This window comes from Chionomys nivalis, chromosome 6, assembly GCF_950005125.1.
Source record: "Chionomys nivalis chromosome 6, mChiNiv1.1, whole genome shotgun sequence".
NCBI lineage: Eukaryota > Metazoa > Chordata > Mammalia > Rodentia > Cricetidae > Chionomys > Chionomys nivalis.
This window is the reverse complement of record NC_080091.1, coordinates 76,853,364-76,867,610: the sequence shown is the minus strand read 5'-3', so window position 1 is coordinate 76,867,610 and position 14,247 is coordinate 76,853,364. Positions and strand designations below refer to the sequence as shown.

Below are 14,247 nucleotides of genomic sequence, written 5' to 3'. Positions count from 1 at the left end.
CCGGGCGTCCGACCCGCCGCTCTCGCTGGCGGAGCTGACCATCCCGGCCGTGGTCCTGGCTCGAATCCTACGGAGCGCCACGAAGTTTATATTCCCGTGGGTGTTCTCAGCCGCCGTCCAAGTCCCGGGTAGTCAGTAGAATCCTGAAAAATGAAGAGCTTTGGCCTCCGACCTGGGAGATGACAAATCGGGTGGTGGATTTTTGCTGTTAGAATGCCGTACCCCCACCACCTGAAAGGCTTTCTTGACGCTTTTAAGAAGACGACAACAAACCCCGGTGTTTTCTTTTCCAGAGAAAGAACAGCACAAGAAGAAACTTTAAAAGGCATTGTTGATTTGACTACAGCAGCGATCCCCGAAATCACAGGAAAGGTAATTTCGCTCGATTGCGTTGTTACAGCTTTAAAAGAGATGAGGGAAGAAAAGTTGTAGAACATCCGTTTTCATAGCTGATTGAAAAGAAATTCTTAAGAGGCTATAACTTAATGAGTTGCTGTCTCGAAGTCATGTGCCCCAGAACAGTTCAAATCTGGTTTGTTTTAAAATCTTAGGGGAAAGAAACCTTATGTGCCAAGAGTTTACTGACTAGAGTGACATTGGTTAGTTTGCAGGACTAGCCATGATCACCTATGAAAATAGAACGAAGCAAAACTTAGGCATAAAGTTAAAGAAGTAGAATGGTGTGAACTGTGTGTTGTTTTCTGTGTTAAGGGAGCATGTAATAACTATAAGGTTTGTATTGCTCTTCTGTATAAGGAAGTTCTAAAATAATACTAGAAAACCAATAATTTTGGGAAAGGGAGAAGTGGTCTAAAGAGGAAAGGGTGGAAGATGAAATGTTTTATGTGTTGTCTATAGTATTTTTTGTTTTATGGATTCATAAAGAACAAAAATTACTTAAAATACTTTATATGCTGTTGGCTTCCTATTTTGTAGGGAATTTTGATCATTTTTAATATTTTTCTTAATATTTGAAAGAATAACCTGAAGAAAAGATTAGGATGAATTTGCCGGCTCTTTCCACTTTAAGAAGGTGAAGTCACACGACTTCAAAGCCACAAAGATTGTTCTTTTTCCTTGCTGACACTTAGTGGTAACTGCATCTGGCGTCACAGTTGGATCATGCTCCTTTGATAGGGTAGTGTCTCCCTTTCATTTTTTCAGGAACTGTAGTTCATACATTTTTTTCCCCTTTTGTCGATCCCTACCTCGGAAGTTTAAACACTGTATTTTCAATGCTAATAGACTAGATTGTTTAGCTTAATGTGCTGTTCTGATGGGCAGCCATTATTTCCTTTAAGGAGGTCAGACATGAACCCCAGTGAAGTGTGTGTGTGGGGGGGATTATTTCGTATGGAAAATAAAATTCAGAAGCAAATACAAGAAAGTAAGCATTTTTATGATTACAGGTTGTGTAAATATACATTGTACCCTTTTCAACAGGGTTAAGGTGGAAAGGGTCTTGTGAGAGTGGGTACAGTTTTAGGAGGGGAATGCTCAGATGAAATGTTTTATGTGTTGTCTGTAGTACAGTAGTACTGGGTAGAAGCTAGTTGCTATAGAGATTTTCGTTAATAGTAGTAGTATTTTATTTTGTAGGCTAGGATATCTGTGTTGCTTCTGTTGGTTGCTGGTCGTCACTCTAGTGCACATGGCATTTGTCTTTCATTTGCACTTCACGGGTGTCCCCCTTTCCAGTCTTGTAAGCCAGAGAATCACGGAAGTGAGGCTGTCTGCCGTGGTTGTTGTTGTTGAGACAGGCTCTCAAGCTGTCCTGGAACTTACCCAGTACTCTCGACTGGCCTTGAACTCATGATAATCCTCCTGCTTCAGCTTCCTGAGTACTAGGATTACAGGTGTGTGCCTGTGCCGCCCCACTGGGTGTACCTTTCTACTTTTACCTCCTAATTTTCTCCAGAATTAACAATTGGATGTGTAGCTTTCTCCATCTTCTTCTGTGAATTATAAGTATGTTCATTTTAGCCTTGAAAGCTGAATTATTGAGTTTTATGGTAGCTTTTTGTGGGGATATTGGGGAGTCTTAGTATGAAGTCCAGACTTGTCTGGAGGTACAGAATCACCTGCCTTACTGAACCTTAACGTTGGGGTTATGCTTGGCCAGTTATTGAGTTCTTCTTGAATGATTATTCTGCCAGTTTGTCTCAACTGTACCCCACTCCCCAGAATAGAAATGATTAGAATATGTCATAGAGTTTAAACATCTGATATAAACCTTAGGATATAACCCCTTACACTCCCCACTCCCCAGTGTTTGAAGGGAGTTCAGACTGGTGTGAATTCGGCATAGAGACTTAGGTTTTAACATTTGCTATAGCACTCTTAGCAAATTGGGGCCCAATTATAGGATCTCAAGTTTGGGTCCTCGAGGGTGAATAGGTATCTCAGCCTCTATCTAGTTAAGAAAGGAGAGAAAAGCAAACCAGAAAGCTTCATGCGAAGGAGTCAGCTGCAACCATACAGCAGGTGTCTCTGCGGTGGTGCTGTTTATCTGTGTACATGACTTAGTTTAGCTTTCCCTCTGGAGAGAGCCTTTTGCTGTTTTATTTGATCATTATAAACAATTATATATTGATTTCAAGGTTGTTAGAAATATGAAACTAAGAACTATACTTGTCAGTGAACTGCTGTTCATTATCAAACACGTCGGACAGGTTTTGCTAATAATAAAAGAAAGTTTTTTCCTTTCTTACCCTTTCCCCAGAGCACAGCATTAAATACTTCCTCTCCTTATTTTTACTTATGCTTCTATGTCAGGTAAACTATTTATTTGTTCTGAATTTTTTAATAAAATATTGTAGGGAACACATCTTTAAGTTTCACATTTCATACCTCAACCATCTTTGTGACTATTCCTTTAGAATATCTGCAGACGTTGCAGCATCTTTTTTGACGTAGATCCCTTGTAGACAGTACATCAACTGTATTTTCTCCCTTTCTGACCATTAAATTGTTGGTAGAGTTGAACGAATTATCAACCTAACACCATTAAGTGTAAGAACAATTTAATCCTTACTAATTGTCTTAATTACATAATGGCATTTATAGATTTCTTTAAAACCATTTTTAATATCCCTGATATATGTAATTCCCATAAATTAAGTGGATAAAGAAGTTCTGTTTTCTCCATGCTTTACTCTGCAAATATTAAATTACCTAAACAATTTATCCTCACAGTTTTAATTCTGAGTTATGTTAGTTGTATAATTCACGAAGAAATACTTTGTCTTATTTTAAGTCTGTCCTGTCACTCTAGAAAAAGAAATCATTTATAGAGTGTACATTTTTATTGTTTTGATTTTTTAAAAAGGACTATTTATTTTAAAATTTTATTTTGTGTGTTTGGATGTTTTGTCTACATGTATGTCTGTGCACCTTGTCAGTGTGGGCTCTCTTGGGAGCTAGAAGAGTGTCAGGTCCCCTGAGAACTGGAGTTAGAGATGCTTGTGTGCTGCCATGTAGGTGCTGGGGGGGGGGGCTCCTCTGGAAGAGCAGCCAGTGCTCTTAACCAGTGACCCATCTTTCCATACCCTAAAGGATTTAAATTTTTTTTAAATGCTCTGTATTTTAAATATTTAATTTTTTTGGTAAAATCTCTTTTATTTATATGGTGAGTGCTAGAATCAAAAGTGGACCCCTGTGTCCAACAAATACTCTGCTTCTTAAAAAAGCTCATGTTTAATTGAATCTTTAATTTTTAACTTTCATTATAAGTAGTAGAAAATAAGACCTCAAATTGATTCCCTTTTTGTTTTTGTTGGTGTTCGCATTTGAGACAGAGTCTTGCTATGTAGTCCAGGCTTGTCTTGTCCTCTGAATCAATCCTTCTGCTCTGACTTCTTTAGTACTGGGATATGCCATACTTAACTTGAAAGGTTTTTGTATTTAGGAAACGAGGCACAAATAAAGTTGTAATTGTAACCTAAGCCACTTGCCTAGCTAAGAGTTTATTATTTGTATTCAAATATAACTTACTGTTCAGTAGTTGACTTACTTTCTTAATTTTCAGCCTTTGGTTATAAATGCAGCACATCCCTGTATGGAAATTTGGAAAACATAGAAATCAGAACAAAAAGCATAGTTTTAAGAATTTAAAATACTACTGAAAATCCTATCACCCAGAGGAGCCATTGTTATTTTTCTGTTACCTTTTCCTCCACTGTGCTTAAGCCTTGTGTGAGTTTATTATGCACACTCACAGACCCACGGCTGTATAGAGGGCACCGCCTACTCCAGTGGAAACGGCTGTGCATCTTTAACAGCAGCTTGTCAGCATGCTTTCATGCCATTGTTTTCTGCATTGTTACTGGTTTAATATGTTGATTCTCATCCATGTTTTCCACATAATTTACTTAACTACTTTTACTATTGGATATGCAAGTTTTTAATTTTTAAGTTAATAAGGAGAATTACAGCTTGGAAATTTTCATAGGCATCAGAATTAGAATACAAGTAAAATGATACTGAACTTGTGTTGATAACCGAATTCAGCAGATTTTGTTGGAAAAATGTCAGTCTATATAGTCGATTAATAATCATGATCAATAGTGAAGTGAATCAAAGATTTTTGAAGTATTTTCTCTATAAATTTATGTTTTGCTTTGAAATGTATTTCACATTGCATTTCATGAGCAAAAATCAGTTGGGGATTTGGTTTTCTTTTTATTACTGAGGATGAATCTCATTGGTAGCCTCTGATTTCCTGTGTGTTTTCTGCTTTTAAAGGCCTTGTTCTCTGCTGCTCATTGTTTTCTTTGGGTGTACTTTGTTTTCTCTAATCTCTGAAGCTAGAAGCTGTGATCATTTGATTTTTCATTATAACCATACTAGAAATTCTGACTGCTTAAATTGGTTACTTACACATTTTTCTATTTTGGGGACCTTGGGATTCTGTTGTTTCCCAGGTTAGCCTCTAACCTCTGGGCTGAGGGGATCCTTTTAGTCACTCTTAGGAGTATCTGGGGCGGAAGGCAAACACAGCTGTGTGTGGCTTCTGGTATCTCTTTGATCTGGGATTATTGAGAAGTTTGTTTACAAGTATTAGGATCTTCCAGAGATATTTCTGTTAATTTCAGTGAGATGTGATTGTTTTAAATTCATTGAAATTTGTTTTATAACTCCAAATGTGAGCTTGGTAAATGTCTTACATGTATTTGAAAAGAAGGTTGTTGGGTACAGTGTTCTATGAATACCAGTTATGTCAGGTTGGTTTATTGTTTTATTTATACCTTACTACTTTTGAATGAATGTCCATACCTGCTCTTTTATGCCAGAGCACACATGCACATTACTTTTTTCATTGCTGTGATAAAATATCTCAATGAAACAACTTAAGGAAGGGCATTTTCTTCAGTTCCACAGGCTGACTGGCCCCATGGTTGAGGTTCTGAGGTGAGACAGAGCTTGATAGGAGAGGGTGTGATAGCATGGGTTCCTCAGCCTGGCCAGCAGAGGCGTAGAGCTCTGAGTGGAGCTCTAGTGACTTGGAAGTTTCTCATTTTCAGTAATGCCATCAAATTAGGAATCTGTCAGTGGACTGATCCATTGATTAGGCCAGATCTCTACCGACCTGTTCTCTGTAGGGTTTTTTTTTTGGGTGGGGGGGTGTTTGTTTTGTTTTGTTTTTTACTCATTCAGGGCCCATCACTCAGCTTCTACTTAAATACATGGAGATTTATTCTTAGTTATGAATGTCTGGCCTTAGCTTGGCTTGTTTCTAGCCAGCTTCTGTAAGTTAAATTAGTCTGTTTCCCTTCTTCTTTGTTTTGCTTCTAGGCTTTTTACCTTACTTATATGACTTTCTTCCCTTCTTACTCCATGGCTGGTGTGTGATTGGGTGGCTGGCCTTTGGCATCCCCCTCTCCTCCTTTTCTTGCTCCTCCTCTTCTCTCAAGCCTAGATTTCTCCTATTCTCTCTGCCTGACAGTTCTGCCTGTTTCTCCTGCCTAGTTATTGGCCATTAGGCTCTTTATTAGACCAATCAGGTGTTTTCGACAGGCAGAGTAACACAACTTTACAGAGTTAAACAAATGCAACATTAAAGAACAGAACACATCTTTGCATCATTAAGCAAGCATTTCACAGAATAAACGAATGCAACGCATCTTATCACTAATATTCCACAACAGTTCTCCTCTTTGTAGTCAGATTCACCAACTTAGGACCATGCCTTTACCTTCCTGCCTTTTGGTAGGCGCATCCTATCTGGGCCATAACAGAATGCTAACCTTTTCATCTAGGCCGGGAGGAAAGCACCTTAAACTAAGAGGAAGCTAAGAGACAAGATCTTGTTAAGTTGTCCTTGGATTCATGATCCTTCCACCTTGCTTCCTGAGAAGATGGATTGCAGGCCCAACATTTGTGCCCTGTGTAGTTTCATAATTCAGTTGAGTATCCTAGAGGAGATAGAAACGAAGAACTCTGAATTCCTGCGTGCTGGCCGTTCTGTTACTCTAGCCCTTCACGAGCATCCAATGCTATCCTAGCTTCTCTGTTCTTCATCAACAGTATTCTGCACAGACCAAGTTGAAACTTAGCCTCTGCTCTGAGTCCAAATTAGAAAATGCTCTAAATCAGTCTAAGTCAGATAGAATGGAAACCTTTAAAAGCCCGCCACCCCGCCTTCCACCCCGCCTCTTGTCCTCAAGCTGCTTTTGAATATGGTCTTTGTAATTCCATTGTTTTTTCTAGTTCTCAAAAAGAACGGTGGCCTACTGCAAGTTCTCTTTTGTACCTAGACACAAACATTTTCCTGTTTAAAAAATGCCTAGAAAGCTTGATTTGGGGAAATCATTTTATCTTACTGTTTATATATTAATGTTATTAGATTTTAATTTTAATACTTCTAAAAAATCATTGTTTTTAGAAGTGTAATTTATGTCTTAAAGTTCACTGATTTAAAACCTGTATATGTAAGTATGCAGGTTGAGTTGTAATAAATGTACACAAATAAATGTAGCTACTACCAGTACCAAGAAACAAACTTCTTTTCACCCTCGGAAGTTCCGTGTTGTTTGGCAGCCCCTGGTCTGTTTTCTGTTTGCATGTTTCCCTTTCCTGTGGTGTAGAGGTGGAGCCCTGCAGCCTGTCTTCCGGGCCTGCCTTTCGTAGCGCTCGCATGCCAGCTAGTTTGCCTCTGTTTGTACTGGGCATTGTCTGTCATGTAGGGTATGCATATAAATTGTTTTCTCCAATTATGAGTTGATAGACATATGGGGCTACTACTGTAAGAACTGGCAAACATTGGAGCACATATATTCTCATTTCACTTGGGTAAACACCTGACAATGGTATTACCAGGATTCCTAATCATTATATGCCTCACTTTCTAAGATACTGAATTGTTTCCTAAAGTGGGTGTGCAGCTTTACTCTCCTTGAACCAATCATTGGCAGTTTTTTTTGGCAATCTACTCTCAGTAATGTCGGTCGGTTTGCATTTTGGCCATTTTAATATGTGTGTATGATTAGGTATCTTGTTCTGGCTTTCATTTGCATTTTTACAATAAACGATATTAAATACTTTCAGCTGTATGTCATTGGTGTATTTTCTTTTGTGGAGTGTACGCCCAAATCTTTGTCTACTTAGACGATTGGGTTATTTGCTTATTATTGAGATAGAAAGATCTACTTTGCCTTAATATAGTCTATTAGAATATATTTTGTTTTGTCAGATATTAGATAGTCAAATTGTAGAAATTATCTCCCGACCCGTGATTCACTCCCCTTTTTATGTTATTGGCGTTTTTGAAGAGAGTTCTGTGATGATACCTGATTTATTCATTTTGTCTCTCTTTCGCTTCCCCTCTTCCCCTTCTTTTTTTGTAGATCTTTCTGAGACAGGGTGTGCCTGTGTAGCCCTACCTGGCCTAGAACTTGCTAGGTAGGCCAGGCTGGCATCAAACTCACTGACATCTGCTTCCCTCTTCCTGCCCCGTGCTAGTATTGAAAGTGCACTACAGTGCCTGGCAGTTTCTTTTATTTTATGCTTTATGGTTTTTGGCATCTTAGCTGAGAACTAGTATTTTTTTTTGTCTCATGTTTTATCACAGAAGTTTTAAAGGTTTGCTTTTATATTTAAGTCTGTCTGATTCAAATTGATTTTTATATATAGTATGAGGAAAAGATTGATATTAAAAATAACTTTCCACGTAAATACACAGTTGTTACTATGATTGTACTTCAGAATTATAGTTAATAAATAGTATTTCTCTGAAAATAATAAAGCATTAACGCTCAAAAAGCAAAGGAGAGTTTTTTGTTTGTTTTTGTTTTAATGGAATTGACTTTTTTTTTTTTTTTTTTTTTTGGTTTTTCAAGACAAGCTTTCTCTGTGTAACAGCCCTGGCTGTCCTGGAGCTCACTGTGTAGACCAGGTTAGCCTCGAACTCACAGACATCTGCTTTGCCTCTATAAACGTGTGCACTACCACTGCCCAGCTAAAGGAGAGTTTTTTAGGAACCTTAGAGGATTTCATGGACTTCTATCAGATAATACTATATCAGATGAACAAAAACCAAGTCTGTATATAGTAGCTGAATATATAAATTGTAATTGTAATTGCATGGGTAATCTTAATTCTGCTTTAAAAATAGAGATTGTTTTCCCACAAATGTCCTAAAAATAAGTATTATATTTGTGGGAAAATATAAAAAATAGACCATCATATTAGATAATAAAACTTCAGTGTATTCTAAAAGTAGTAGTAACATGCAGCTGTCCATGTTAATGGAGTAGTTATTAGTCATGTGTGCTTAAATTTAAAGTAAAATTTAGTACTCAGGTTTTTTTCTCTCATTAACCACATTCATATTTTAACTGAGCTTGGTTGCCTTTAAAAGATATGGAGAAAAAAATATATGTATACCTCCTCCTTTTAAAAATCTGTGTGTCTGTTGGTGGACACAGTCATATATCTAGTGAGCATAGAAACATAGGTTTCTCTTGAACATATTGCTGCAATTCTTTTTGTTTTGTTTTGTTTTTGAGACAGGGTTTCTCTGTGTGGTCCTGGCTGTCCTGGAACTCACCCTGTAGACCAGGCTGGCCTCAAACTCAGAGAGATCTGTCTGCCTCTGCCTCCCAAATGCTGGGATTAAAGGCGTGTACCATCATCACCCGATCTGACTGCAATCCTTTTATATACAGCTGTGGAATTGGTGGATTGTTGTTAATGTAGTTGAGGAGTGTTCAAAATGTTTTCTATACCAGGCCGTACTCATTTACATTCCTACCAGGAGTATGTAAGAGTTCATTTTTCCTCTGTGTCCCTGTCAGCACTTGTTATCTTTAGTCTTTTTGGTATTAGTCATTCTTAATAGAATGAGGAAATACTTCATTGTGGTTTTGTTTTACATTTCCTAATGAGCAGTGATGCTAAGCATTTTTTCCTATACCAGTTGGCCTTTTGTATGGTTTTGTTACTTTTTTCTTCTCTCCCTCTCCGTGTGTGTGTGTGTGTGTGTGTGTGTGTGTGTGTTGAAGGTGCACGTGCTCATGTGTGCCCACGCTGAAACCAAAGGCTGGCACTGGGTATCTTCCTTGGCTCTCACTCTCTGCCTTGCTTCTTTTTTCTCTTTTTATTGCCTTTTTTTGACATATACTTAATTTTGATCATGTTTTTCCCTCCCCAGTTCCTTCTAGATCCTCCTGAACTCTACCCACCCAACTTTATTTATTTTTCCTCTTTCAAAAATAAAAACAAAATGAGAAATACAACACCCCCCCACAAAATAAACAAGCAAAAGACCAATAAGAAAAAAAAAAGGTCAAAGCAAAGCAAAAATGAAACAAAAGGTCCACAATCAAGTTCCTTTTGTGTTGGCCAACTACTCCTGGTGGGGCCCTGCCCTGAAGTGTGATCGATATACTCAGTGAGACTCATTGTAGAAAACTGGTTTTCCCACCATAGGTGGATATCGATTGCAGATAGCTTCTTGGTTAGGGGAGGACCCTGTGTTGCCATCGCCCTCAGTGCTGGGCTCCATCTGTCTTGTCCCTGCTGCAGGTCCTGTGCATGCTGCCACATCTCTAAGTTCATGGATCAGCTCTGCTGTGTCTGGAACACACTTCCTTTGGAGTCATCATCATCTCTGGCTCTTACGATCTTACTGCCTTTTCTTTCCCTTAGATCACTGAGCCTTGAGGGGAGGTGCTTGATGAAGACCTTCCATTTAGGACTGCTCTCTCCAAAGTCTCTCACTCCACTCAAAATTCAGCATGGGTTTCTGTGTTAATTTCCAACTACAATAAGAAACTTGTCTAATGTGAGTTGTTACTATCTTGCTATTTGAGGCACCTAGAACTCACTAATTTGGTTAGTCTGGCAGCAAACCCCAGGTATCCTCCTGTTTCTGCCTCCCCAGCTTTGAAATTAGAATTATGTGCTACCATGCAATCCCTTCAGCTCAGTTTTTTTTGTTTTGTTTTATTTATTTATTTATTTATTTATTTTTGTTTTTTTGAGACTGCGTTTCTTTGTGTAGCTTTGGAGCCTGCCCTGAAACTTGCTCTGTGGATCAGGCTGGACACAAACTTACAGAGATCTTCCTGTCTCTCTGTTTTCTTAATGCTGGAATTAAAAGGTATGGTCATCACTGCCCGGCCAATTTTGTCAGTGTTTGAGGCAAAGATTTACTGAGTTTCCCAAGCTGGTCTGGAATTCCTGATCTCCTCTTTGGAATTTGGGGATGTCCTGCCTCGAAAATTAGTCATTGTACAGATGGAAGATCTCTGTGGTTATCGTAAATGGAGCACTGAATGGAGGAACAGAAGTTAAATCCTTGTCTACTGACCTTAGGATGGAGCACTGGATGGAGGAACAGAAGTTAAATCCTTGTCTACTGACCTTAGGATGCATCGCACTCTTCGCTTTTTCAGCAAACACCTGATGCTTTGTGGTTGCTTGTGTCTCTCAGGATTAGTACATGGTCTAAAAGTCTAGTAATAATTATTTGACATTTAGCCCAAATTATATTTACACTATGATTACCAGCATTGAAACAGTCACTTTAATGATTACGGTATAATATTTGATGAGCCCAGTGAAGTATAATTGGAACAGCCCTGCACTGAGGGCTTCCTTCGCCTGACTCTTACCGCCCACTGCTTGTGTGCTACAGGAGGGAGGCCGTTGTTTTTCTTTAGATCCTCTCTGCTCCTTACCATTTGTTAAAAGCTTTGAGATTCCTTTCTAAAGATGTTACTAGAATGCTTTTTGTAGTTATAAAAATAATTTGAAGTATTGTGCCAATCATAAGGGGCTTGGTTTTATTTACTGATCAGCTCAGTTCCTAAAATAGTACCTAGTCATAGGATATATTCAGTAATTATTTTTTGTATATAAGTAGTTATTTATATTATTTTTTCACCAATATTAATGAATTTAATTCCTTGTGGCTTTCTTATGTCTTTGTCTGGTTTTGATAAGTAGTTTTGATTTTCTAGGATAAATTTTTAAATGACTTTTCCTTTTCAGGGCTTTGAAGGAGGAATGGTAGATAGTTCTTAGAAGTGATCCGACGCTGGGTCTTCTTTGTGTTGTAACCCACTTTTATTTCTTGATTTAGTAATTTCAAATTGTATCTGTTCATCTCCTACTAAGAAATCTAAGAGTTCAAGCTGGGTGGTGGTGGTGCATGCTTTTAATCCCAGCACTTGGGATGCAGAGGCAAGCAAATCTCTGAGAGTCTGAGGTCAGCCTGATCTACAAGAGCTAGTTCCAGGACAGCCAGGGCTACACAGAGAAACCCTGTCTCAAAACACAACAACAAAGAAAAGAAAGCTAAGACTTCATCTCATACTGTCATTCTCTGCTCTTATCATCACCATCTGCCATGGAACAATCTACTACTTGAATGATGCCTATGCAATAATAATGGAACAATTGCATTTCTTAGACAGTGCGTTTTAAGTTCTCTGTTTCATAGCAGGAGAATAGTGGACTTCTCTGCATTTTTCCATCTTGCCCCCTTTCCTTTCCCATCTCAGTTTTCTACCTTTTGTTTTTGACCACATTGATACTGTTCACATTCCAGGCTTTGTCAGTAAACTCTAAAAGCTGAATGCAGTATCCCTCACTTAACTTCCATTTCCATCCTCCAGCTCCTCCCCATCCTCTCCCATGTCCCTCTCCCAATATCATCTCCTTGTTTCACTAGAATTTCTAGTGCCTATAAAGGCTTTGTAAGAGAAAAAACTGTGTGCGAGTGTGTGTATACACATATACATACACACATATACATTTATTTAAAATTTATATTGGTTACTTTTGATAACTTTGTGACTTTAGAAAATAGACAAGTTAGTCAGTGACCAGTTTAAGAAGTCAGAGGTCTCCATGACAGTTTTACAGAAGACATTTGTCTAGTTGGCTTCAGAAAGCTTGTGCTAGGAAGCGGGCCCCAGTCTGTTTATTGTTGTAACAGAATTGGAAAGGAGACTAAATGTGTGTCTGTTTGTGTCTGTTAGGGCCCTAATGAGGAAAGAGTATGACCTAAGAATTTGGAGCCCTGCAGTTCCTGATGATGAAGTCTTTGTCCAACCCTAGAGAAGCATTTCCTTTGCTTTAACAGAGTATAGCATCCTCCCCCACACCACAGGCCATGGCCTAAAGACTGCCATGGTCCCAGGCAAAGACGGGATCTGCTTAATGAAGTCCCTTCTCAAGATTGGTTCCCATTTGCTTCTTGTTGCATTCTGCCCGACAATTATCATCAGCAACTTTGCACAGCCTGAGAGATTTGCAATTCCTCTTCTGGCAAGACCTATCATACATGCAAAATGGTTTATAAGACTTAAATAATAAATATAAGGAGAAACCAGAGAAACAGGTGTGGGAATGTTTCGAAAAATGTTGACCTGAACAAAAACTTGGGAAGAAGGAAAGTCACTGATATGAGGTTACTATTGATAATCAGTGATTTGCAAATATTTTCACAGTATGTAAACTTTTTCTGCATAGTCTTAATAGAGTCTTTTGTGGAACAAAACTTTACATATTGATGAAGTCCAATTTATCAGTTTTTTTGTTTGTTTGTGGATCATGTATTTTTAAGTTAAGCTGAAAAATTGCACCAAGTTCTAGGTCCCTATGATTTTTCCCTCTTATTTAGTTCAGTTGTCTGCATTTGAATGCATGATATACCTGGGGGCTGGTGAGATGGTTTAGTGGCTAAGAGCTCTTCCAGAGGACTAGAGTTCAATTCCCAGTATTTCTTTGAGTGACTTGTAACTATCTGTATCTCCAGCTTAGCGTGCTTTTCCTGGTGCATGAACATGAGTTACCACCCCCCCCCACACACATATATAAATAAATATACCTTTAAATGTATATAAAGTTTGAAGATCAGGTCAGGGGTTGATGAGACTTCCTTGATTTGCCTATGGTTTTATGGTTTCTATACTGTGATGGTCCTTCAAGTTTTTAATCCATTTGAAGCTGCCCTACACTGAAATCTAGATATTGATGAGGTCTGGCATGTTCATTGCCATATTTCCAATTTCTGAAAAATAGGAGTGCCCCTACAGTTGTTCAGTATTTTAAAAACAGTAATAGTGGAGTCAGTGTTATACTTGGAATTTGGTTAGCAGCTGCCTTGTTTGTAGAGTCATTTTTTGTGTCGGTGTAAAACTCAGAAGCTGATTCTGTCAGTTGTTAGGAGAGAGGCCTTTGGAAACTTCTGCAGTCCTTCTAGATCAGTCTTTGAACTTGATGGATTTCACTCAGTAACCTCCAGCCTTTTCTTTGAGCTCAGAGGTGTGACTCTGTGGGTTTGTTGTTGTCGTTTTGTTTTTGTCATGTAGTGGATTTCAGTATCTGGTAAACATAGACCAAGGAACTATAAATGTATTTGGAGCATGGTCTGCTTCTTTTCTTTGTAGTTTAAAAATAGTGAGGTTTTATAAGGAATATGTATTAGTAAGCTTCCAGTTGCCATAACAAAAGAACTGAAAACAAATTTTAAATGAAGAAAGTTTTATTTTGGTTCCGTTTCAGAGGTTTTAGTTCATCATCTGCTTGTTCTGTTGCTGTGGGTCTGTGGGGAGGCAGAGCTTCATGGCAGCAGCAGCAGCGTGTAGAGAGGTTGCTTACCTCATATAGATATGAAAACTGGGAAGAAGGCCTGCTTTTCCAAGGCACACTCCTAGTAACCCGTTTCTTCTAAGCAGCTGCCATCTCTTTATAGCCCATTCAGCTGTGGATTAATTCATTGGTAAGGTTAGCATCCTT

The 14,247-nt window shown here is 38.5% G+C and overlaps 1 protein-coding gene across 11 annotated transcripts in view; it reads left to right on the top strand.

Annotated features, from left to right (window-relative positions):
• The window catches only part of Clock (clock circadian regulator), an 83,174-nt gene that overhangs the window by 955 nt on the left and 67,972 nt on the right, over nucleotides 1-14,247 (top strand). For all 11 annotated transcript variants that reach the window (XM_057772744.1, XM_057772743.1, XM_057772740.1 and 8 more), the window contains exon 2: nucleotides 294-372. The gene's annotated coding sequence lies outside the window, so the exon portion shown is untranslated. The remainder of the gene's footprint in view (nucleotides 1-293; nucleotides 373-14,247) is intronic.